This window comes from Talpa occidentalis, unplaced genomic scaffold (genome assembly GCF_014898055.3).
Source record: "Talpa occidentalis isolate TD23 unplaced genomic scaffold, MPIMG_talOcc4v2.1 talOcc4.16, whole genome shotgun sequence".
In the NCBI taxonomy this organism is placed as follows: domain Eukaryota; kingdom Metazoa; phylum Chordata; class Mammalia; order Eulipotyphla; family Talpidae; genus Talpa; species Talpa occidentalis.
The window spans coordinates 10574498-10598237 of NW_023601653.1; the positions used below are offsets into that span (position 1 = coordinate 10574498).

Below are 23740 nucleotides of genomic sequence, written 5' to 3' on the forward strand. Positions count from 1 at the left end.
AAATACTAGGAGTTTGGAAGAGGATGAAGAACTGTAAATTCACAGTAAGCAGCAAGAGTCCTGGCATTCCTAAGTAATGTATGGTAATTTGACAAGTAGTTCCTCCAAGTGCATTCTGGGAATGGAGATAATGTTCTCTGCTTCTAGGCCAAGATAAATGAATGCAGAATAAAAGTAATTGTTGAGATCCCATAGGAAAGACATAGAAAACAATGAGATGTAGCATCGTATCCTTTTGGGTGACAGATAAAGTCCCTTCTTTCTATTCTATCAAATAAGCCAAGGAGGTCATACTGGGAGTAGGGAATGAAGTGGTTATCAAAATTAAAACAGTCAATGTTAGCAATGCTTTTCCTTCTCCAAGGCTCTTAGATTACATTTCTTTTTGAGGTAAAATATAATCCATAAAAATTAATATTAAAAAGCACCCTATTTGCCTAGGTGAAGATGAGAAGATGCCATTTTTCCATTTCAGTCTGGCCTGAAAAACCAGCTTTTTTTTTTTTAAAGATTTATTTATACAAGAACAGGGTATAGGTTGGATGTACTGGAGATTGAGAGGATTCACCAGAGACAGAAGGAGAACAGAACAGGCAGACTGACCAAAATACACTGCTGAGGGGAACAGCAGGCGAGACAGGAGAGGTCTGCTGCACCATTGTGGGATTCTCCCCGGCCAGCCAGGATCGAACCCTCGCTGCAAAGGCTGCGGCAAGTTTCACAGCGCTGCATTCAACTGCCTATACCACCAGGGAGGCCCAACACCAGCTGGCCCAACACCACCATGTCTCAAGGTGAAAATATTCTGCCAGCCAATCAATGCTTCTAACCTGGAAGCAATCAGTCTTCCAGGAGGGAGAAGCTGTGGATAAGAGGCATTGTAGGTGACTAGATATGAGGACAGGCTCTGAGTTAGGAAAACCTGGGTTGAAATCTTGGCTCAACAAAATATCAGCTGTGTGGGAGACTGTATGAGCACTTTCACCTCCCAGTGGCTCCATTTCTGCATCCATAAAAAGGTCAAAAGAACACCTAAAATTGGGCCTCCAGTGGTGGCACAGGCAAGTTGGGTGCCGCACTGTGAAGCTGTCCGCAGCCTCTGCAGGCCAGTTTGATCCCAGCCAGCCGGCAAGGATCCCACATGGCGAGGCAGACCTCTCCTGTCTCGCCAGCTGCTCCCCTCAGCAGTGTACTTCAATCAGTCTGCCTGTTCTGCTCCCCACTCTGTCTCTGGTGAACCCTCTCACCCTCCCGCAAATCTGGCCTGTACCCCAGTTCTTGTGTAAATAAATAAATAAAAATCTTAAAAAAAAAAAAAAAAAAAAACGAACACCTAAAATTTACAGGATAGTTGTAGGATTTCAAAAGCTGATGCATGATGATGCATGTAAATCAATTAGCAGCACCCCTGGGCCATGTTAATTCTCAATAAATGGTTAAAAACAAAATAAAATGCCACAAGGGGAGTAGTGAAGGAGGAAAAGAACAAAGAGGGAAGAAAACACATGGTCTCTGGTGGTAGAACATGGGTGAGTTGGTGGTGCACACACTGTAGTGGTAATACCTGCTGGGGTTCCCAATATTACCTCATTTAAAAATAAATCAGAGAGTTGGGCCTCCCCAGTGGCGCCATGCTGTGAAGGTATCCACAGCCTCTGCAGGGATTCCTCACCGGCCAGGGAGAACCCCACATGGTGCAGCAGACCTCTCCTGCCGCGCCCGCTGCTCCCCTCATCATTGTCTTTGCTCCATCTGCCTGCTCTGCTCCCTGCTCTGGCTCTGGTGAATTCTCTCACCCTCCCGCGCTTCTGACTTGTACCCCAGTTCTTGTATAAAATAAATAAATATCTTTTAAATAAATAAATAAATCAGAGTATAAACTACAACAAAACAAACATATAAAAACTAAAGATTGGGGTGGAGCCGGGAGAACAGATGGACATTACAAAGCCACACCTTGAGATGGTAAAGATAGAGGAATTTTTTGGAGCTCCTGGGTTGGAGGGAGACAGCAAGGAGATGGAGGAAAGAATAAAATGGCTGAATAAAGGGTGCATGATGTTGGGGTGGTCACTTCCTACCTTCCTCAATTCATAGGCAGTAAAATGGGAACTTTGGGTTGGGAGATCTCTGGGTCCATTCTACAATAGCTCTAAAGGTCTATGAGTCTGTTAGGCCAAGATCACAGTGGGCTGAGGATTGCCTGACTCCAGGGTATCCTATGTAAGCTCTGTCCCTGTATCTAAATCAAACTTAGGTTCCCATTTGTTAAACTAGTTTCTTTTCCAACATCTCCTCAAACTAAGATTAGAATTGGGCCAGGAGACCGGTGGAGAAACACTGTTCCTGTTTTGTGATAGATGCTGAATTTGGCGTCCTTGCTTCCCAAGAGTGGTAGAAACAGGGATCCCAATGTCTATTCAACAGCTGCTTACCATTCAGTGTGCCCCTGCCTGCCCACCAGTGTGCCATGTGCTGGGAGGATGTCAAAAAGAAAATAGCAAGGCAGGACAAAGAGAGCACCAAGTCCTCCTCAGTAACCACTCTGCCTCTACAGACTCTTATCCCACACACTTTCTCTCTGCCTAGAAGGCCCTTTTTCACTTTTGATCTCTCTCTCCCTGTAGAAATGCTTCCATATTTCTTTCTGGGTCTGAAGTAAATGGCACCCTGCCGGAAGTGTTATCTATGTTTATCTCAGATACATGCAGTCTCCACAGGGTCCTCCCACAGCAAACTGTACTTCTCTCGCGGAGTTCGTTGCACTCATTTTTGATATAACCCCTGCCTAGACTCCTCCTTTAGGGTCTACATTTATTTACCCAACTGCCTGCTCCATGGAAAACCTGGAACTCCTGATAGCTCCCTGCAGGCCAGAGTGACTAAGAACTGGAGACAATCTGGCTTCACAGGCAAGTTGCTTCATTCTTCATGTGGTTTCTCATCTATAAAATGGAGCTAAGAGTTGCCCTGATTAGATCACCTGTTGATGATCTCGTGGTGTCGTCCTGTACATGCTCCTATGTGGCAAATATCAAAAATGCAGTTAAGTCACTGTCTAGGTAGTTAATGCTTAAATATATGGGCTTTGTGTAAGAACACAAGCTCCACTGAGGTAGAGACTATATCTGGATTATTCACTGCTGCATTTCAAGTTTTTAGCAACGGTTGAATGCATGAATGAAAGAAGAAACACATAGATGAATGAGGTATATACTTGTGATTGTCTCCTACGACATGGCTAATCCTTTGAGGAAATATTGCCTCTTTCTCACCTTTATATCCCTCACAGTGCCTCACACAGAATAGCTGTTGAACATTAAGCAAAATTAAATTGAAAGTACAGCACTGCGGAGGGGCAGACATATTCTGGGCAACAGTGAGAATTATCCCCGTAACCCCTCAGTCGCCTTCAGACGTAGACCAGTTGTCTCACTATTGTTTGTCTCAGATTTTCCACCTGTGAAAGTTGAGTAATTGGCCTATGACATGCCCACACTACATCACCAGACCTCAAGCTGACAATTCAGAAGTCAGGGCAAAGCTTGTCCAGTTCCCATGACCTCATCAAACAAAGTCACTGGGCAGGGTGGACCCCACCCTCACTTTCGCTCATTTGCATAAATACAGAGCAGACACCAGGGCTTGGGCTGGCCTTGCTACTCAGTGGCGATACACCAGCCACACTCCTGGGGTTCCATAAAGGATATCTGTATCGTTTTATATTATGGCCATGGCTTTGAGTAAGTCCATCCCAGGCATACGGGACCTAGAAGTCTGAATTTAAACTGTATGGATTTTAACTTTTGGATTCTTTGAAAAATATTGGATCTGCCAGATTTAAATATTTAGAGGCCAGTTTGCATTTATTATTCACTTATATAGCTATTTAAAGTAGTGAACTTGAGACCTCTAAAAAGTCTAAAAAATTATGTGCATACATACATATGACTGGAAATATTTTCACTGAAATATGCATTCATCATGCTTTTTCTATAAAACATGGCACTACATGTGCCATGTAATAGGAACACAAGCATAAACATGAAACAAATCTCACTCCCAATGATGTTATGATAAGTAGGGAAAATGATATTTTAGTAATAACGCAGAGCAATGCAAGTGTCTTGGAAAGCAAGTGAAAGGAAATGCAAATTCACATTGGCTTCAATGGCCTGTGGGGTGCTGTAAGTCCAAGGGTGGGGTATATTTCTAAGTTAGGTGAGTTTGTGGGTGACATCAAGAACCCAGATCCTTTTCATTTCTCTGCTCTGCATATTCACAGTGTCTGCTGTGTAACAGGGTCAAGCACAGCTTACCACTGCTATATAACCGTTATGCTCACTGCTATTACTCACTGGTATCTATCTGGTATGACAGAAACACACTCTATGTTTGCCTCCTCCTGAGCCAGGCTAAATATTCAAAGCTGAAAGGAGTCCTTCCAGAAACATAAACCATTTGCACTTGCAAAAAAAAAGCCAGGATGTCCTTTAGTGAAAGTCTGGCAGCTGCACAATGCAGCTGAGATCCTGGCATCCCTCCAAGGATGTGAGCAGAGGACAGTCCCTGGGGGCCGGGTGGAGGGGAAGAGGAGCAAAGCGCCCTCTTTGACAGCCTTAGGATGCTGCCTGGGATCCATCCCCCCACCCTCCCTGCCAATAAGCAATTCCAGGGCTCTCTCAGCATCCTGAGAGAAAACTGTTTCTCTGTGCATTCTCCAAAGCCAAATATGACACATCCAGACCACACACCTGGGGCTGTGGTTTGGGCCATGGCAGAGGACAAAAGAGGGGGAAGCTACCGTAAGGTCTGGGATGTATGCAGGAGCCCTTGATCTGGGGGACCCCAAGGCAGCCTGACTGCAGAGGTTTCTTGCCTCCCCACACCATCTCCAGTAAGAAGGAGGGGGCCTGTGTGCATTTCTTAAACAGGGTCCAACGAGCTTCACGTTGAGGGAGGAAGATGACCTTGTACCAGGAAGAACTGGGTTATCAGGAGGGAGGGGAGAGAGGGCGCCATGATAGACACAAAAGGGGCGCTGCAGGTTGCTGTTTGGCAGCACGTAGGGGTGATGTGGAGCCAGAGAAAGGCATCTCATCCTACTTCTTGGTCCCTTACTTTCTGACCCAGCACAAGAGGAAGCAACATAACGCACCGTTGTTGCATGCTAGAGTTTGAAGACACATTTCTGGGAGAATCTTATCAGGAGCTTACTAGGTGTCAGACCCCCCCTTGCTCCCTGCACCCTTCCCAGCAGCAGTCCTGCTCCTGCTATGTTAAGACTCGACCCTAACCTGGCCCCAAGACAATCCTGCCTTCTGGTGGCTTATTTTTAACCATTTTAACTAATACCTGGGACTACGATGATCAGGCACAGGACCAGATAGCAGGGTGCACAGGTGCAGAAAACTGAGCTTCCCCCTTCCTTCTCTTGCAGTGCAGCCTCCTCCATGCTAGCAGCCCTGCTCCTGCCCCCCCCCATACACACACCCAAGCTCCCCGGGCTTCTCAGTATGCTCTGAGTTAAACCACAGTCAGACAACTTGCCACCTGTGTGACAAGAGACAGGGCAAAATGGGAATAGTCATTCCTGTCCTGCCTGCCTCTGCAGCAGGTGTGAATCCCTGAGCCAATAGTTTCAGAGTCTTTGAAAAAATTACACCTTATGTAAAACCTGGACTCCAGAAAGAGTTTACCATTCCTTGGGGGGCAGGAGAAGCAGGCAAGGGAGGCTTTTGGCATGATGGATGCCCACCCCCTGGAGGCGTCAGTGCTGACATTGGAGAAACTCTCGAGATCTTCCTGAGCTCTGTCCCAAGGTGTTGACTAAATCCACTGGCCACACTTAAGGAACAAAATGACCCTCTAGAAGCAAAGCGAGTAGCCCTGAACACCCACACAACTTCCTTCCTGCCTCTCCTCAAGTGACTTGTTTTTACTGGAACCTGGTTTCCCCTTCCTGTTTGGGAAACTCTGTTTATAAAAACTAACTCTATAAGGAAAGCAAAGAAGAAAACCCCAAATTCCTTGGAATTTCACAGGGCACCCTTCTAACCTGAGCCGAAACACGCGTTGACTCATCATCGGGGCAGGCGGCGCCCTGGGAGGCTAGCAGGCCTCCCAGCCCCCAGCAAGTCCTCACTCTGGGCTCTCCGGCCTTCTCTCACACCTTCTCTCACATTCTCTCTGCTCTTCTCATGGCTCTGCTTCTCTCTCAGCTTCTCTACTCCTCGGCTTTTACTGGTGTCCCCATGATGCCGCCCTTAAAAAGCCAGTCTTAGTCCAGGTGTACCCACTCCAGGTGCCCGCCATCAGGCATGCATTCAGGACCACAGGGCTCCCTCATCTATCCTAATGGCGGGAGGGCAGAAAAGCCTGATACATTTTCCTAGCCCTACACACATCCTGTGTGGTTGTCAGCTTCAGCAAACTTCAGTTTCCCCACCTATAATACGGCGCTAATAATGGCAGTCAACACTTACAGTGACAGAGCCCTTTGTATTTGCCCCATTCATTTCATCCTCAAAAGAAACTTAAGAGGTGGATGCTCTTACTATCTTCACTTTACAGATGAGGACACTGAATCCCATAGAATTCACCCAAGGTAAGACCCCAGGGCAGAGTCCAGACCGAAACCCTAAACAATCTGACTCAGGGTTTCACCAATGCACCGCAGCTGCCTACCCAACTCTCAAGCTTGGTTGCAGGGTTAAAAGAGCTAACTGGAAAATGGGAAAGATTTAATAAATAGTGTTAAACTATTAAGTGAAAGTATGTTACTGTAAAATACCAATAAAGTGATTCATAGCAGACCTTCAAATAGTGATTTTTATTTACCTTCACGAAGCAATCCCTCCTGGCTGCGATTTTCCCCTCAAGTAGCCCAGAATGTGCTGTTTCAAGGTTACCCATTGTAGGGTAAAGAAAATGTCAGGCTTTTCTGCCCTCCCGCCACCAGGATAGATGATGGATCCTTGTCCTGAATGCATGCCTGATGGCGGGCACCTGGAGTAGGGTGTGGGCATAGGTAGATGGGATTCAGCTGAGCTAAGACTGTGCTTTTAAGGACGGCGTCATGGGGACGCCAGCAGCAGCAGTAGAAGCCGAAGCAGCAGCAGTAGAAGCCGAAGCCGAAGCTGAAAGAGAAGCTGAGAAGCAGCACAACGAACGCCAGAGAGCCCAGATAGAGTGAAGACTTGCTGGGGGCTGGGAGGACTGCCAGCCTCCCAGCCCCCCAACGCCCCTGCCTGCCACATACCCGCTGAACCCCAATAAAAGACCTGCAAAAAACCACTGAGGACTCTGACTCCTCCTTTACCCGGTCTGCATGGGATCAGAAAACCTGCACTGTGTCCTGTCCTGCCTTACACCCATGTGGGTTATAATAAATTTTCCCTGGGACTAGTCTTCTGAGTAGTGTGAGGCACTGAGATGGGACCTACTTTTTTCTAGATGGCCCTTCAGTTCAAAAGCCATGGACACAAGTACCATCAGCACAACACAGGGTTTCTATGGCAGTTTCTAAGAAACTTTCTTGGTGAGAAAGTAGGGTAGTTATTTTCCATGAGGGAAACACCCAAAAGAGTAATATTTCTGCTCCTACCCATCCCTTGTTTGAGTTTCCATCATTTGCAACTCAGAGTCCAAAGGAGAAAAGAACCAAATAGCTTTTGGGTCCACTTGTCTTGGGAATGACCTCACCTAATTGGCACAACATCCTTAGAAAGCATGTATTACTCTTTCCCACTCAAGGTATAGGAAAGCTAAGATGCAGAGAAGTTAGGAAACTAGGTGCATATGATTAGGTAGTAGTTGAATTTGGATTCACTTCTCTTAGTGGTTCTAAAACCCCTGGGTTACAATAGGAGCAAAAAAACAAAACAAAACAAAACACCCTTTTCCAGAGGGGTGTGCAGAGAGTACACTAACAAAAGAAACACACTGGTGACTTCTTTATTTATTTATTATTTTTGGCTTGGCCCACCATATCTTTTGTACGACCTTGAGTGATTTTCCCTCAACCTCAGACTTTTTTTATTTTTGTTTTTGTATTTTGGTCTATAAAACTGTGAGGTTTGGACTAGATACCCATAACCCAAGTTTTTCCAGCCCTAAAGATGTAGCCTGTCAATTCTTGACAATTTTCTTGAAATTCCCAAGTTAGGTACTAGAAGAACCAGACACTGAAGCATGCCAGTAGGCGAAGTTCCCTCCATGAACCTTCACTCCTAATTTGGGCAAATGGATGAGGTATGTGTAATTAAAACTGCAAAAATAACAAGTTTCCAGCCAAGTTCTACCCTCACTTAACCATACTCTTGAGGGTTGATTTCAGAGAGGGGGAGGGGATGGCGGATGTGGAACCCAGGATGGAATTTGGCTTGATATATGGATTCTTATAACTTCCAAATGATGTCAGTGCACTTATTTGAGAGGCTGCAAAAGTGCTGAGTTTAGTTTATTCACCTCCATAAAGAAAAACTGGAAACCTCTGGGTTAGGGCCAGTGTTGACCAATGTCATAAAGCTAAGAGCACTTTTGGCAGGGCAAAGTCAGTCTGGGACAATTATACCCAATTCATGTCAATGCATGGTTGTGACCTTTCCTTCTGATCAGCAGTTTCTTCTAAGATAGGAATGTCTGCTCCATTCTCATTAAGTGTCTCAAAGAAAATCGACCTATTAAAATTTTTCATCATCTGTTGATCACAGGACCAATGAGATTATAGAAATTGCAACTACAGCTACAGGAAGCCAGAGCTAATTGCTTGTTCGGAAGAGAGGCAGCAAGATTTTGAAAAATATCTGCCTTGCTAATGCAACTCAAAATTGAGTTTTGGTTCTAATTAGCCAGATAATGGCTTTGCATTCCTGTGTTCTTTTATCTTTGAGTTGGCCTCTACTAGGGACTCTAGACAGCGTTTTGATGGTGTACGTCCAGGGGACCCAAGAATTCCAGCCTTCTACCTTGATCACCAATCTCTTCCCTTAGGCAGTTCCTAAGATGATAAAGTATAATGGGTACAAATATAAAGTGGATGGATGAGGTCTGTGTAATTAAACACAGGTGATCTGCATTCAATTATTGCTCATTCGTCAGTGAGAAAATCTCTGGCAATTTTTTCATCTAGCAGAAACCAAGGAATAATATTAGTGTCATGTCACAGAGTCTTTGTGAAAAGTGAATTATTCTATGCAAAACACTCACTATTTGGCCCTTAGCTCAATAAATGGTAGTTATTAACCTGGAAGATGTTATACACCTAGGATATGAGATCAGATGTCTACAAGGTAAAACTTCATTTTGGTAAACTGGGGACCAATGCCTCTCTTGCATGATAGGCATGGATTTCTACGGGTACCCTGGGTTTCTCCCACTGGATATGCCTTTGCTTATCCCCAGAAACTCTGTGTCCCAAACTGAACTCATTTTCCATCCTGAACATATTCCCCCTCTTGGCGTCAATTCAACTTCAATTCATGGCTTCACCATCATCCCAGCACTTGCAGCACTTGCATTTGAAGAACCCAGAGTCAACCTGGACCATCAACCAATTACTGTCCAACCCAGCACCACTGCCCATCAGCATTTTGGCTTAGGCTCAAGGCTGTGCAGCAGTAAAAAGTGTTGTAGAATATAGTTCAAAGTCTGTTCCATGTTGAATCATTCTTAAATAAGCGAGCCTGGGGACCTCCCTGGTGGCATAGCTCTATCAAGCTATCGCCAGTCCCTGAAGCATGAGTTTGATTCCCCGGCCAGCCAGGGAGGTGACCCACATGGTGCAGGAGACCTCTCCTGTCTTGCTCACTGCTCCCCTCAGCAGTGTATTGCAGTAGATCTGCCTGTTCTTCTCCTCACTCTTTCTCTGGTGAATCCTCTCACCCCTCGCACCTCTGGCCTGTACCCCAGCTCTTGTATGCATAAATAAATAAATCTTTTTAAAAACTAAATAAATAAAAATAAATAAGTGAGCCTAACTACAAGACAAAATACATCATCATGTTGATGCATATGTGCTTGATCATTGATAAAGCCCAGGAAAGAATTTCCGGAGTCTTACCCCTATGAATTCCCTTCCTGGGAACATCCTTAGGGAAGCTTCTAGCTGAAATGCAGAGCAATCTCCCCTGGGGGCCCTGAGATGCTCTGCTTGATTTTGCTTGTTTTTTACACCAGCTTTGCATCCTTTCTTGAAAATAAACTACATTCCAAGAAGACCTTGGGGTTATATGTTTGTCCCACAGTAACCCCCTAAGGAACTAGGGCAAGAAGATAGAAGAAGCTGGTCCACAATGGACCCTGAGCTGCTATGATAGCCCTGGCCTTCCTCCCTCTAGACTTCCAGTTGCGTTGGACAAATAACTCCCCTACTTTAAGCTATCACTGGTCAGCTTTTCTGTTGATTGCAACCAAATGCAATCTTGGCTGAGCATGAAAAATGGAGCTGGAACTCAGGCCCAAATCTTTCTGACTATGACATCTGTTCCCTTAACTTCTGCTCTACACTGTGGCTTGTCTGAGGCAAGAGTTGTTTGGAGAAGAAATGGAATGAGAAAATGACCAGAGGAGGCCCAGCCAGCAGTTAACATACTGCAAGCCTTGTTTCCAGATTTCTCACCTGGATGGCCACTGTGAGGGCACCACCCAAAGTCAGCCAACTCCAATGTTAGCTCTACTTTCTGAGTGCCAGGAGCTAATTCAGTCTTTCCTAGGGATGGGGTTGAAGTAAGATACTGACTTGGTTCATAAAACTTGTCTGTACCTGCTCCCAGGCTTATAAACCTCCACCTCTGCCTCCAAAGCCAGCACCTCGATCTTAAAGTCATGGCTTCCATGAACATTTGAATCAGGTGGTCCTTCCGTCCTGATGACAAAAGACAAATCTGCTCTGCCACCTGTCCTAGGAAGCAAGAAACCCTTAACTAATTTGATCCAATCTGGATCCTGCAGCCTGGCACCAAACTAGAAACACATATGAAAATAAAAACATGAGGTTGGCAGTTTTGTAATAATCAGAACCTCACTTCCAGAGCATGCCTATGGGTCAGAATCAAAGAGAATATCATAATAGCAGAACAGAGGGCCTCGGGGAAGCTGCAGAGAGAGAACACCCAGCCCATTAGCTGCAAAGGCAGCACCAGCTTTCATCTGCTTCAACATGGCGTCCGTCCTCCAGGGAGTTCCCACTCTCCAGGGTTTACATTTGTCACATCTCTTTTCCTTCCAAACAGAAGATGCTTGATGGTTGCAATGAATAATATGGAAGATGCCAGGTACCTCAACCATCCATGCACACGTATTTTGGGATGGGAAGAGGGCCAGCGGGGGGCAGCAGCTACATTTTAGGGGCAATGAGGCCATGATACCCCAAAAGTGCCCCATACAAAACGAGCGCATTGGGAGCCATTATTTCCACCATGCAAAGCTAGGTTAACCACTCACTCACCCAATATGAAGGCAGTGTGCACCAGAGCCCAAGACTTCGAGAACGAGACCTAAAACATATCTGCAGGAAAATTTAGTGATTTTGACTTTCCGCCCAGACTAATAAAATTCCTCATGTTTGCAAAATTCTCTTTTCAGTTTCAGTTGTCCTGGCCCCCTCTATGGCATGAAAAATTAGTTCATATTTCTCCCCTCCAGAGTTTTGAGTAGTTAGGGATTTGCCTCTGTTTTTGTAACAGAAGGAAGAGGCAACGTGCGTGTCGTGCAGTCTGAGCACAGCTTATGGGCCCCAATGAACCTTGAATTCTTGATTAGTTTTGGCCGCAACAGACAAGCATGATCAAGTTTATTTCAGTTTTGCCAATAACCTCAAACTGTTGATCAACGACTTCTTTGTTTTTAATCAGACCCAACATAGGGTCCCCAGACTTCCTTAGGCCGCCAATTAGCATATTCACTGGTGTTATTGTTCTGAGCAGACACAAGAAAGGACTAAGACACAATCCAGACTTTTAAGGGATGACAGTAGAGATGGGTAGAAAAGAGTGACTGCAGTTTTATGTGTAAATACACGAGTTAAATTTTCCTTGGAAAGAGTCACTAAGGGGTCTGCGATGCAGTAAGATGTTAGAAGAGGGAGTGCTGCCCAGGCTGTCCAGACAAATGGGCAGCTTGGGCAAAAGACTGAATCCCAATGAGCCTTGACTTCCTCATCTGTGTAACAGAATTGGCCATGTGGAATTGTTATGAGGGTTCTATAAAATAATGCAAGAAAGCATTTAGCGCGGAGCCTGAACATACTAAGTGATCAATGCATGTTAGCTACCAAGAAGGCAGAGAAGAGGGAATCAGAAAAAAGGTGAAAGGGGAACACTGACAAGAACAAGAAGAACAATGAAAGAACTGGGAAAAAAGGAGAGAAGAAAGGACCCGTGCCAGCATTGGTGCTGTACTCTGGGGGCCCCAAGTGTGCTGGGGCTGACAAATGAGGTGGCGCTTGGAGGAAGTGAGACCAGATTTGACCCCTGAAGAACAAAGAATGCAAATTGAATTGGTGAGTGTGAGGATTAGAGCTAGTTGGAGTGAAAACTAAGAAAAAGCATAGAAATAGAGGTAAAGGGACGTGAAGATTTGGTTATTTGGTTACTGTGCTTTCTGTCCCCTTCTCCGGGTGTGTCTGTTGTGCTTTCCTTTGCATCACTAGCACGGTCTGGGTGTTCAATAAATATTGATTCAACGATTGCATGAGCAAATGAACAAATGAATAAACACTTCGTGCCCGATCTCAATTGGCTCAGAGTTTAGGGTGAGAGAATCTTATGTGAACAGATAAGCAATACTATAAACACTGTCAATTGCTCAGATGGCACACTGAGCAAAGTTCTGTGAAAGAACAAGAGGAGGGCCGGAGAGGATCCCTGGAGGGTGGGTGAGGGTTGACAAAGCAAAGACATAAGAAAGGACATACAAGTTCAAAGAGACTTAAAATGAAGCACTGAGGATGACCCTGGGCCAGAATGAAGCTGAAACAAAGGACAGCATCATGGGGCGGGGATGGATGGTGGTTAGGCTACCAGTAAGTGCCAAGGGGTAAGTGCCAAGGCCAAAGGAGGCCACATGAAGAAGGGCTCCCAGCTGTTGGCATCTGTCCCTCAAGTCCACCTCCTACCCCTCCTCCATCACGTGACCTGGTCAGGAATCCTGTTCATTTTTACAATGAATGCACTTCTCTTTGGTAGACAGCCTAAGCTCAGAAATGGAATAAGATTATCTTTGTGTTTATTTTAGTTTCACTCTAAGAATCTTATCTCTAGCAAATCCACCACCCTGGTTCGCCATAACAGGCACGAGAGGAAGAACTACTTTCCAAAAAAATAAAAATAAAAAAGCAATTATTTTCCCCAACCCCATTAAACTGTCATGAGGTTATTTCTTATTTACAAATGCAGATTCAAGGTTTGCAGTCCACAACATGGCCAGAGATGAAACCCTGAGGTGTAGGATAGTTTGGGTGTCTGGACTTTGGGAGAAAGTTTTCAGCTTTCTGAAAACTTTTGAAGAATTTTATTTTTGAAGAATTAGCTTTCCTATTATGTTTTATTAAATTACTTATCTCTGAATTCTTTCCCCTTTGGGTAGGGCTTTCAGCCATTAATTCTGGAGAATTGTCCATGTCAAATAAATTCCAAATGAAATGTGGTGGCTGGTCTGTAATCCTCTAAACACAGAAAACAGAAGCCTCATGAAAGGTGAGTAAACACTCCCAATAAAGCCCAGCTCACTATAGCCTCAAATCTAGTGCTTAAGTCTGCTGAAGGGGAGCCAGTTGGGGCAAGCGAAAGGGAACAGAAGAAAGCAGACACGACTCTTCCTTGTGAGATTTTCTTTGGCCATTTACAAAGGGAAAATCACTTGGAGGTGCCAAGTAGCCTCACTTCTTTTGTCCATTTTAATTCCTTCTCCCTTATCAAATCAAGATCTGGGATGGCTTAATCCCAACTCAAACTCTGGGTCAACTATTTAGAGACCAAAAGTGGTAAAGAAAAAGAGTGAAATTCTAGCCTGGCTCCTGGTGTTTAATTGACCTTTGTGGAATGACTGCATGGGTAAGACCTTGAAAAGACGAAAGTGAGATTCTTGGACAAAATGACCAGATTCTCTCACTTTTATCCCCGGGAGGTGTAAATAATTAGTCCTCCTCTGCATGCAATATACAACAAATAATGGGATTTTTAAAGATTATTTTCCAATAGCAGTTTTTCCTTAAAGTATATATAGCAAACATTACAGTGGCATTTACCCCAGAAATGCAGGGCTTTTCATCATGCAAAAGGCAATCAATTCAACTCAACATTTTAAAAAAATAAAGGAGGAAAATATCCACTTATTTTTAATAGACTTAGACAATGCATTTGATAAAATTCAGCATCCTTCATGAAAAAAAAAATTCTCAGCAAACCAGGAACAGAAGGGACTTTCCTCAATCCCATAAATGGCATTTATAAGAAATTGGTAACTTAAATCATCCTTAAGTCATGTAATGATGAACAAGTGAACACTTGACTAAAATTCAGGAATGACAGAGCTTTTCTTACCATCTCTATTAAACTATAGTACTGGAGGGCCTAGCCATTGTAAAAATGGAAGAAAAAATCCATTAGGTTTAGAAAGCAAGAAGCAAAACTGTCTATTTGTAGACAGCATTATAGAAAATGCTCTTAAAACAATAAGTGAATGTAGTAAGGTTACAGGATACAAAATTATTCTATAAAAACCAAGTGTATTTTTATATACTAGCAGCAAACTATTACAAAAAGAAGTTAAAATAAGAACTAGTAAGTGTGCAAGGTTGTGTTAAAGAACAAAAGATATGTCCATCAGCATGCATTTTTTAAAAAGTATGCACATTATATTGAAAACTATAAAACGCTGATGACAAAAATTAAAGATGGCCTAAATAATGGGGAGTTACAACCTGTTTAAAGACTACTAGGGTAGTGTTGAGATAGAATCAATCCTACAATCGAAATTCTCAGTGGGAGGGCCTCCCTAGTGGGAGGCAACCTATGAAGCTATCCGCAGCCACTGCAGCACAAGTTCGATTCCCAGCCAGCTAGGGAGCAACCCACATGGCACAGCAGACCTCTCTTGACTCGCCCACTGCTCCCCTCAGCAGTGTACTTCAGTCAAGCTGCTTGTTCTGTTCCCCACTCTGTCTCTGGTGAATCCTCTCACCCCCACACCCCCATGCCTCTGGTCTGTGCCCCAGCTCTTGTACACATAAATAAATAAATCTTTAAAAAAAAAAGTCTCAGTGGGAATTTTCTAGAGACTGACAAACATATCATGAAATTCATATCTAACTTGAGCCTGAAAAAGAAGACAAAGTTAGAGGAAATGCAACACAACTATGTAAAAAAGACCAAAAAAAAATCTGCAAGTTTTTTAACAAAACATTGTTAAAGTGTTTTGTTGCAAACAAAAAAGTGCAAAATTGTTCAAGTGTCTGAGAGGTCATGCTAACAAGTGAAGCTGCCTCAATTTCTTGAATGCTGACAGAAATCACAAGGCCTGATTTAGAGACCCAAGTTAGAGTTTCTTACTCACAGCTATGGCAGCAAAGTACCAGTCAGTGCAGTTCTTCAAGCCCTAATTCCCACAGGGTGACATGAAGACAACCAGGAGACATCTAAACACATAGTAGGTTACATTACAGGAAAGGGACCCTTCAGAATCTTTATAATGGTCAGGAAGCCTACCTACCTTTGTCTCAGAAGGAGAACAGTATCTTCATTCCACTAAACAGTAAACAGAGTAGGCTCCCTTGCTTCTTTTAGCATCCAGGACTGTTCAAAATGCAAACATCCTAAACAAAATAGTGTGGAACAAATGCTGTCAAGGCCTCTGCGCATCAGATGTACAGCGCAGAAGAGACCCCAAATTTTGCTAAAACCCATGTATAATAAACATTCATAATAACTTTTTTTAAGATTTACTTATGCATACAAGAGCTGGGGTGTAGGCCAGAGGTGCGGGGGGATGACAGGATTCACCAGAGACAGAGCGGGGAGCAGAACAGGCGGATGGACTGAAATACACTGCCGAGGGGAGCAGCGGGCAAGACAGGAGAGGTCTGCTGCCCCATGTGATCACCTCCCTGGCCAGGGATCAAACTCATGCTGCAGTGGCTGCAGATAGCTTCATAGTGCTGAGACTTGTGCTGCCGAGGAGGCCCCACAGTAGCTTTATGATAGACAAAACCTGGAAACAGCAGAGGTATCCATCAGTAGAAGCGCAGATACACAAACTGTGGTCTATGCACACTGAGTGGAGAAATGGAATAAAGCACCAATGCACACAGTAATATGGGCAAATCTCAGAAGCATTGCACTGAGAGAAAGAAACGTTATACAAAGGAGTATGAGCTATACATATCCATTGATAAAAATTCTGGAACAGGCAAAACGAATCTTTGGAGGGAAACGATCATAACAGAGGTTGTCCCTGGGGATATGGGAGCAGGGAATGATTAGACGAGTCAGAGGGAATTTTCTAGGGTGATGGTAATGTTTTATATCTTGATAGGGCATTGGATTACACATTCATCAAAACCCACTGAATGGTATGCTTAAGATTTATGCATTTCATTGTAGATAAATCTTATCTCAAAGGAATTTTTTTTAAAAAATTACAAATAGCCAACTCTAGTTAATGGCATGCATCCAAAGGATTTAGGAGAGATTGTATTGATGTCTGCAACTTACTGTGAAATGCATTAAAAATGGATTGGTGGCTAGATAGAGATAAATGGTAAACACAACTACAATAAACGGGCAATTATAGAATCCGGTGATATGCGTTCACTGTGAAATCATTTCAACTTTTCTGTATTTTTGAAAGTTTTTGTAGTAAAATAACAGAAGAGGGAAATATAAGTATCTACCTAACCAAAAGAGGAAAAAAAAACCTTAAGTCTGCTTGACTCCAAAACCCAATCTCTCAACTATTGTATATCATTTCTTTCTTACAACCCGACTAAGCTGAGCTATACTTGCTCCCCCATCCACCCCAAATTTTCTCACCTTTTTGCTCCTCTCTCCCCCACTGAAAAACTCATTCTCACTAATTTTTCATGATCAAATCCCACCAAACTTATTACCAGAAAATCCATTCTCTTTTCAACAATCTCCTCCTCCCAAATATCAAGAAACCCCCCAGCATGTTCAATCTGGTTTCCCAGACAAGGGGCCAGGGAGCACGAGGGACTTCTGCCCCTGAAGACTGACCTGCAGGCCAACACCTGGCTGCTATAGCATCTCACTGTGCTCGCCATGGCTCCCTAGATGTTCCTGGTTTCTCTGGGCTACCTCTGCTAGGCTTAGGTCTACAGAATGGAAGATTCTCAGGCCCCCCAGAGCCCTGGGTCACAATGGCTTACGATGTCTACTAGCTCATGACCTTAAAATTACTGCCTCTTTTCCCTTAAGGGTTAAACAGCTTTTTTTTACATGTTCCAAACACAAAGAGTTTGGTTACACCCTCTTCCCCCAAATTGTGGGGCTATCTATCATCCTTCTAAGTGAGTAATGATACTACTACTAATAATAGTAATAACAATAATAGCTTTTGGTGACTCAAAAGTGATTTGTTCTTCCAAGAGAAACTTTCCAAGGGATGTGAGAGTCCCATACCCATCCCAGCCTAAAGAACTGGAGGGAGAAGGGAGAGTGGTGGTGTCTGGGAAATAGCACCTTCAGGGATTCCAGGTTTATGCACAAATAGGGTCTTTCTCTCACCCAGAAAACAGATGTTGTAAGAGCTTCAAGGCTTTTTACTGCATGTCATTACTTTATCCATTTTGGGGCATTTGATTTGACCATTTTCCTGTTTGGAAAATGCTAGAAGGATGAGGAAAAGGAAGGGCATGGAGGAGGGAGGAGGAAGAGAAATAAAGAAGGTGGGGGGGGTGAGAGTTTAAGGAAAGCCCCACCCATCTGCCCTAGAATGTCTTGGTGAAGGGCAAGTTAGAAGGCAACCACCACAGTATGAGTGCAGAAGATGTCATATCTGGGCTGAGGAAACTGAGGTTCAGAGATGTTAAGTAACATGCCTAGGATCGCACAGCACACAGCTCTCAGAACTCAGAAGGACCAAGTTTCCAGTTTCAACGTCCAAGTTCCTCACATTTGGCAGATTTAAAAATACGAAACGAACTTAGAGTACACAGGCAAGAAGACAATTCAGACCCTCTTGGGAAATAGCAAATTAGCACAGAGTCAGCCTACACTCCTGCCTCTCCATGGTTAAACCAAACCTGTCCATTGACTTATCCAAGATGGGACTAAGGGTGGCCATTTCTGCTGAATGAGGGTGACATGCAGGGGACCTGAGTCCAGATCTTTGTCATTGAAAAGTAAAAATAGTGGGGGAGAAAGCCTGGGTCCTTAACACCCACCTGGGACCTTTGAGGCTAATTAATCATAGTGACAGCTCCCTGGATGCAGTCAGAAGAATTATTTTTTTCCTGAATGTCGCTGCTCGTTTAACCTGCCTGAGGCAAGACTTCACTTTACGACACCAGGAGGAAGGCTTGTTGAAAATGATGAATGCCTTTTGGAAAAGAATAACATTTTGATAAAGGCCCTTCCAATGAGCTTCCAGGTTAGAACAGAATGGTTTTCCTTGCATGTTTTCATAGTCATCTCATAAGAAAGCCAGCTTTATCTCTGGGCTTCAAATCAACTAACCTAGAAAGGCCTCGTATGATTAAAAATCAAATAAATAACTTGTGTTATATCTGGCTTTTCATGAGTTATGATGGCTGGAACTGCCACTTAGAGTCCAACTTTCTTCCACAGTCCTGTGTGCATCTCGTTACTCCAGTTTCTGACTTCCCAGGAGCTCCTGAAGACCATGATTTGGACTTAAACACAAGTAGGGTCTTTCTCTTGCCCAGAAAACAGATGTTGTAAGAGCTTCAAGACTTTTTGCTGCATGTCATTATTTTATCCCTGTTTGGGGGCATCTGATTTGACCTTTTTCTCATTTGTATAATTCTCCATTTTCCTATTTGGAAAATGCTAGAAGGATGAGGAAGAAGAGGGTGAGGAAGAGGAGAAGTAGAGAAAGCAGAGACGGGGCAGTAAGAGGCAGAGGAAAGCCCCACCCATCTGCCCTAGAATGTCTGGATGAAAGGCAAGTTAGAAGGCAACCACCACAGTGTGAGTGTAGAGGATATCATATCTGAGCTGAGGAAACTGAAGTTCAGAGACATTAAGTAACACGCCCAGGATCACAGAGCACACAGCTCTCAGAACCCAGAAGGACCAAATTCTCCAGCTCCATTGCCCAAGTTCCTCACATTTTGCAGGTTTAAAAATATGAAATGAACTTAAGAGTACACAGGCAAGAAGACAATTCAGACCCTCTTGAGAGAAAGTAGTCCTACCCCACCGCTCCTCCACAGATGTCCCACGTCTATAGCTGTGAGACCAGTATGACTACTAAAAAGGATGGAGAAGAGAGGAAGACACACAGAGAGATGGAAGGGCAGAAAATGAGAAAGGGAGAATAGGAGAGAGAGCCTGTCCATGGATTGTGAAGTACTTACCCCTCTAGTCTAGGTCCTTTCTGAGTGAAACACATGTGAGCAAGACTAACAGGATTAAAGGGCCCATGTCTCCCAAGGGAAGAGCAAGTCCTGGTGGTGGTAAGCTCCCGAGATGAGGACATGTTTGCCAATTACCTGGCACCAAAGCAGAGCAGAATCTTCGCCAACGGCAGCCACCAGTCAGAGTCCTCCAGTCTGGTTCACCAACAATATTCTGCATGAAGGTGGAAAGGCAACTCCTTAAAAAATAATAATAATCTGTACGAGAGATTGGAACCACTTCCAGAGACTCAAAGATTCTATTTGACTAAAGACACAACATAGAATCAGAGAGAGGATGTACAACCCCACACCTCAGTGGCAAGGCCCTACAGTATTGAGAAAGGAAGTGACATACCCAAGGTCCCCAGATTTCTAACATGCTCCATAGCAACTCCACTCGATGCATCTGACCCAAAGTCCAATAACAAGGCCCACACAGCGCTTAGGGAAGGAAAGAGAAGCTTGTTGGCAGTGATGAGGGAGGCTGGGACCGGAGAGGCCTATGGAAGACTTCCCTCACAGTCCAGGCCTGGTGGAGCACCCAAGGGGAAGAAGAGGCAGAGACAGGTAGACGCTCATGGGGGATTACAAAGATCCTACACACAAGCAGAACTGCTTTGGGGATGCAGCAGCAAAGTGGGGATCATAGAGTTGGAGGAGGGCTCTTTCTGGTTCTGTAAAAGTAACCCAGCTCTCTCTGGGTGCAGCCAGAAGTAGACCTGACACACACAGTGCTGGAAGAGGAGGGAGAATTTTCCAAAGAGCTGAGCAGCACTGGCCAACCAGAAGGGAAGCTGAGCGGAAGAAAGGTGGTCCAGTGCTGCCAGCACTTTGGCTCCATCCTGCTATTGGCCTGGAAGGGAAATTGAGGCGGGGGGTGTTTGGAATGCGGTTGTGGAGACTGAGATAACACACTGATTTCCAGTGTGCCCGTCACACCACAGATGCCTCAGAAATGGTAGGAAGGCCAGGAAAATTTTCCACAAGGACTGAAAGAGTTTCTGATAAACCCTGCATAATGGGAAAAAAAAAATGGATCTGGAGCATATCTTCTGGATAACTGAGGCTGTGCTATAAATGAGATTTTCATTCATTTGGGAAGGAACATAGAACATTTCTTTTCTGCTGTCCAAGTGGACACACTGAATATTTTTGAGTATGAGAAAAGTTGGAATTCAGCAAGGGCATTTGACAGCACTGAAATTTATGTCTGACTGGGAGGAGATAGTACCCCACATTTTTAAACAGTTTTGGTTAGAGGAGAAAAAAATGTAAAATTGGTCCTGGCTAATGAGGCCTGATCTTCCTTTTATGGCCCTCTAGAATGCAATTAAGGTTGGCTTCATGTAAACTGCCAGCGCCCTCAGACTTTTAACAGCCTTATGTATGTCAGGAAAGAAAATAAATAGTGCCCTGTTTGTGCTTTATGCAGGGAAATTATTGAGATCAACAGTTTGGACCTGACAGGTGTGATTTCTTGCAGCTTAATGTGATGGATCTGCCAATGGCAGCTGGAGCTGATAGCACCAAACTGTTGATGGAAGAAAAACACGGTGAAGATTCCGACAGTTATATAAATGCCAGGGCCTGACTTTTGACTGTGAGGCTCTCAGGCTTTGAGGTTGGGAATGTGGAAGGAGCTAAAACACAGAGATGTTCTGTAAAATAGGTGAAACTTAGAGTTTCAGAGTTGTTTAGAGATGGGGACATGGACACCTAGAAGGGTCTAGAAAGAACCAGTGACTATCCAGTTATTCAGAATTGGACTCCAGGTCTCCCAATCTGTGCTATTTCATACATTGTTCTAAAGTGCTTCTAAGAAGGCTGCAGAATCATGAACTGGTGCACTCAGATTGGAAGAGAGGGTTTAGTCCTGGTATCACCACTACCTCTTTGCCTCTGGTCACCTCTTGTCACCTCCACTAACTCCTGCTCTTCACCACCACTAAAATCTCTTATAATGCAGACCTGAGCATGTCTCATCCCTTCTCCTATGGCTTAAAATTCTGCACCATGGGACCTCCCCAGTGGCGTAGCGGGTTGAGCACAGCTCTGTGAAGCTGTCGTCAGCCTCCACAGCGCGGGTTCGATTCCCAGGCAGCCAGAGAGATTCCCACATGGTGCCTTTTTTTTCCCGTTAGTTAAATGTCTGAAATTTTTTTTTTAAGCTTCACTAATTTATATTGGGCGCGAGAAGACATTTTGAAGTGTGTATCAGACACCATCGCTCCTGACGTCTATGACCTGCGTGCTCCATTCAGCAGCCCCATCCACCATGTTGAGGACCAGCCCACCTTTCTACATGTGCGTCCTGAAATCCAAGCTCCCCCAACTCCTCAGACAAGTAGTACTTTCCAGAGTAGCAACTAGTTTTGTTACCCTGCATTGTTATGTAGAATAGTTTAGCCTTCTGTGGAGTTTCTTTCTCAAGTTCCTCGTCCCAGAGTGGGATTTTAACTTGACCTTGGCATGCTCCAGCACTTTTTCACAAAATAAAACACCAGCCTTATCCCCAAGATGAGTTCAGCTTCTGTCCTTACAGAGAAAACTGTTGGCAGCATGAACAAGTCCATATGCTGCTGCTTCTGTTCTTAGAGATTTCAGACCCACTGTAAGTCCGACTCAACAGCACCCCTTTTGCAAGAAAAAGCTGACCTGCATCCTTTTCTTGGAACTCCATATGGCACCAAGAGACCCACCTGGGCTTCTTCCTCCCTAGTTTCTTACACAGCTGTCTCCTTCCCTCCAGGCCACAGCACCTCCTTGGTGCTTACATTTCTTCTTCCCTCCCATGACCCGACCTCATTCTGATCTTTTGCTTCTCTCCAAGCTCCCTGGTAGTTCAGAGCCAAGGAGAATCATCCAGAGAAAAGCTTTCCTGTCTCCAGACTCCTCCAGCCATCTGGTGTTCCTCATGCCACTGAGGTGGACAGGCCGCGTGGCAACAGGCAAATGGGAAACAGGCCTCTGTTCGGGTGGTCTGCTGCTCCCTGTCCATTGTGGGCCCAGGAGCAACGACAGCTGTCCGGCGAGAAGGCCAACGCATTCCCGGGGCGGACAGTGACGCGGTGGTCCTCCAGGGGCGGCCAGTGCACCACGCCTGCTTCCCACGGTGTGCCCCAGCCGGCTGCCAGCAAGGAGGCGGCGCTCTCTTTCTGCACCAAGTAGGTCACATTGAGTGGGCCAACAAAAACCACCCGGAGGCCATGGTCATGCGTGGACAGCCGTCGTGGCTGTGGGCCAGTGGATCTCTTACAGGCGCTCTGGGATTCGGAAAAGGAAAGGCGCACCCACAGCTGGGTGGCTGCCAGAGAATCTGGGAGGCCCCGTGTTCATGTAGGAGGGGTCTTTCATAACAGTGGCTCCTAGGATATTTTGGGCCACTTTCCTAAATCACTTCAAAGTGTTATAGGACAGGGAGAGGGGCAGCCCAAACCCCGCAAACCTGCCTATTCTAAATGGGTTCTGCCATCCGCCGCATCAACACAAAACATAGGAGACTTTAATGGGAAGGAACTTTAATAAAACTAGGAAACAATACAGGTAAGGCAAAGAGTCTAGTTTCTAAATGAAGCACCCAAAGTTACCCGTCCCCTCGTGGGTAAAAGTCCATCCATATGGGAATGGCCCAGAGCAAGGCCCCAAAGCCTGCCACAAGTCTAAAGCATCTTCCAGTGGGGACCCACAGAAAAGGGTCAGAAACAACCAGACAAGCCCGGAAGGAAAAGAGCAAAATCAACATCAAGATAAAAGCTGCCATTGTCACCTCCCCATGGGTCTCACCCACATCTGTGTCACCCAGTCCACGACCAAAAGACAAGCGCAGTTTCTTCATGTGTCTCTAGGCTCCATGCGCCTCCTCCAGGTCTCCTGGCTCCATCCTGCTTCCTTCCTCAGTCTCCTCTGCCACTTCTCCTCTCCCTGCTCAGCTCCACCCTCCCTTGGGAGGGGCAGGGAATCTCCCCCTTTCCTGGGGACCACCCTGTTACAAAAGTACCCCTTAATTAAAAACAATTCTATGTTATATGGATTTCAATACTATCAACCACACTTCTAATTCATTTTAATTATAAGCAGAATGTAAATTTTCAACATTCATCATTCAAGAAATGGTTAACTAATCATAAATGAAGACACTCT

General features: G+C 44.8%; 1 long non-coding RNA gene across 2 annotated transcripts in view; it reads right to left on the reverse strand.

The window, feature by feature from the left end:
- LOC119247344 (uncharacterized) overlaps nucleotides 1-23740 on the reverse strand; it is a 150147-nt gene that overhangs the window by 24958 nt on the left and 101449 nt on the right. The window contains exon 1 of one of the 2 annotated variants that reach the window (XR_008552150.1): nucleotides 19694-19764. The exons of the other annotated variant lie outside the window; for it this stretch is intronic. This is a non-coding gene — a long non-coding RNA (uncharacterized LOC119247344). Of the gene's footprint in view, nucleotides 1-19693; nucleotides 19765-23740 lie in introns of those variants that run through there. 2 annotated transcript variants of the gene reach the window in all.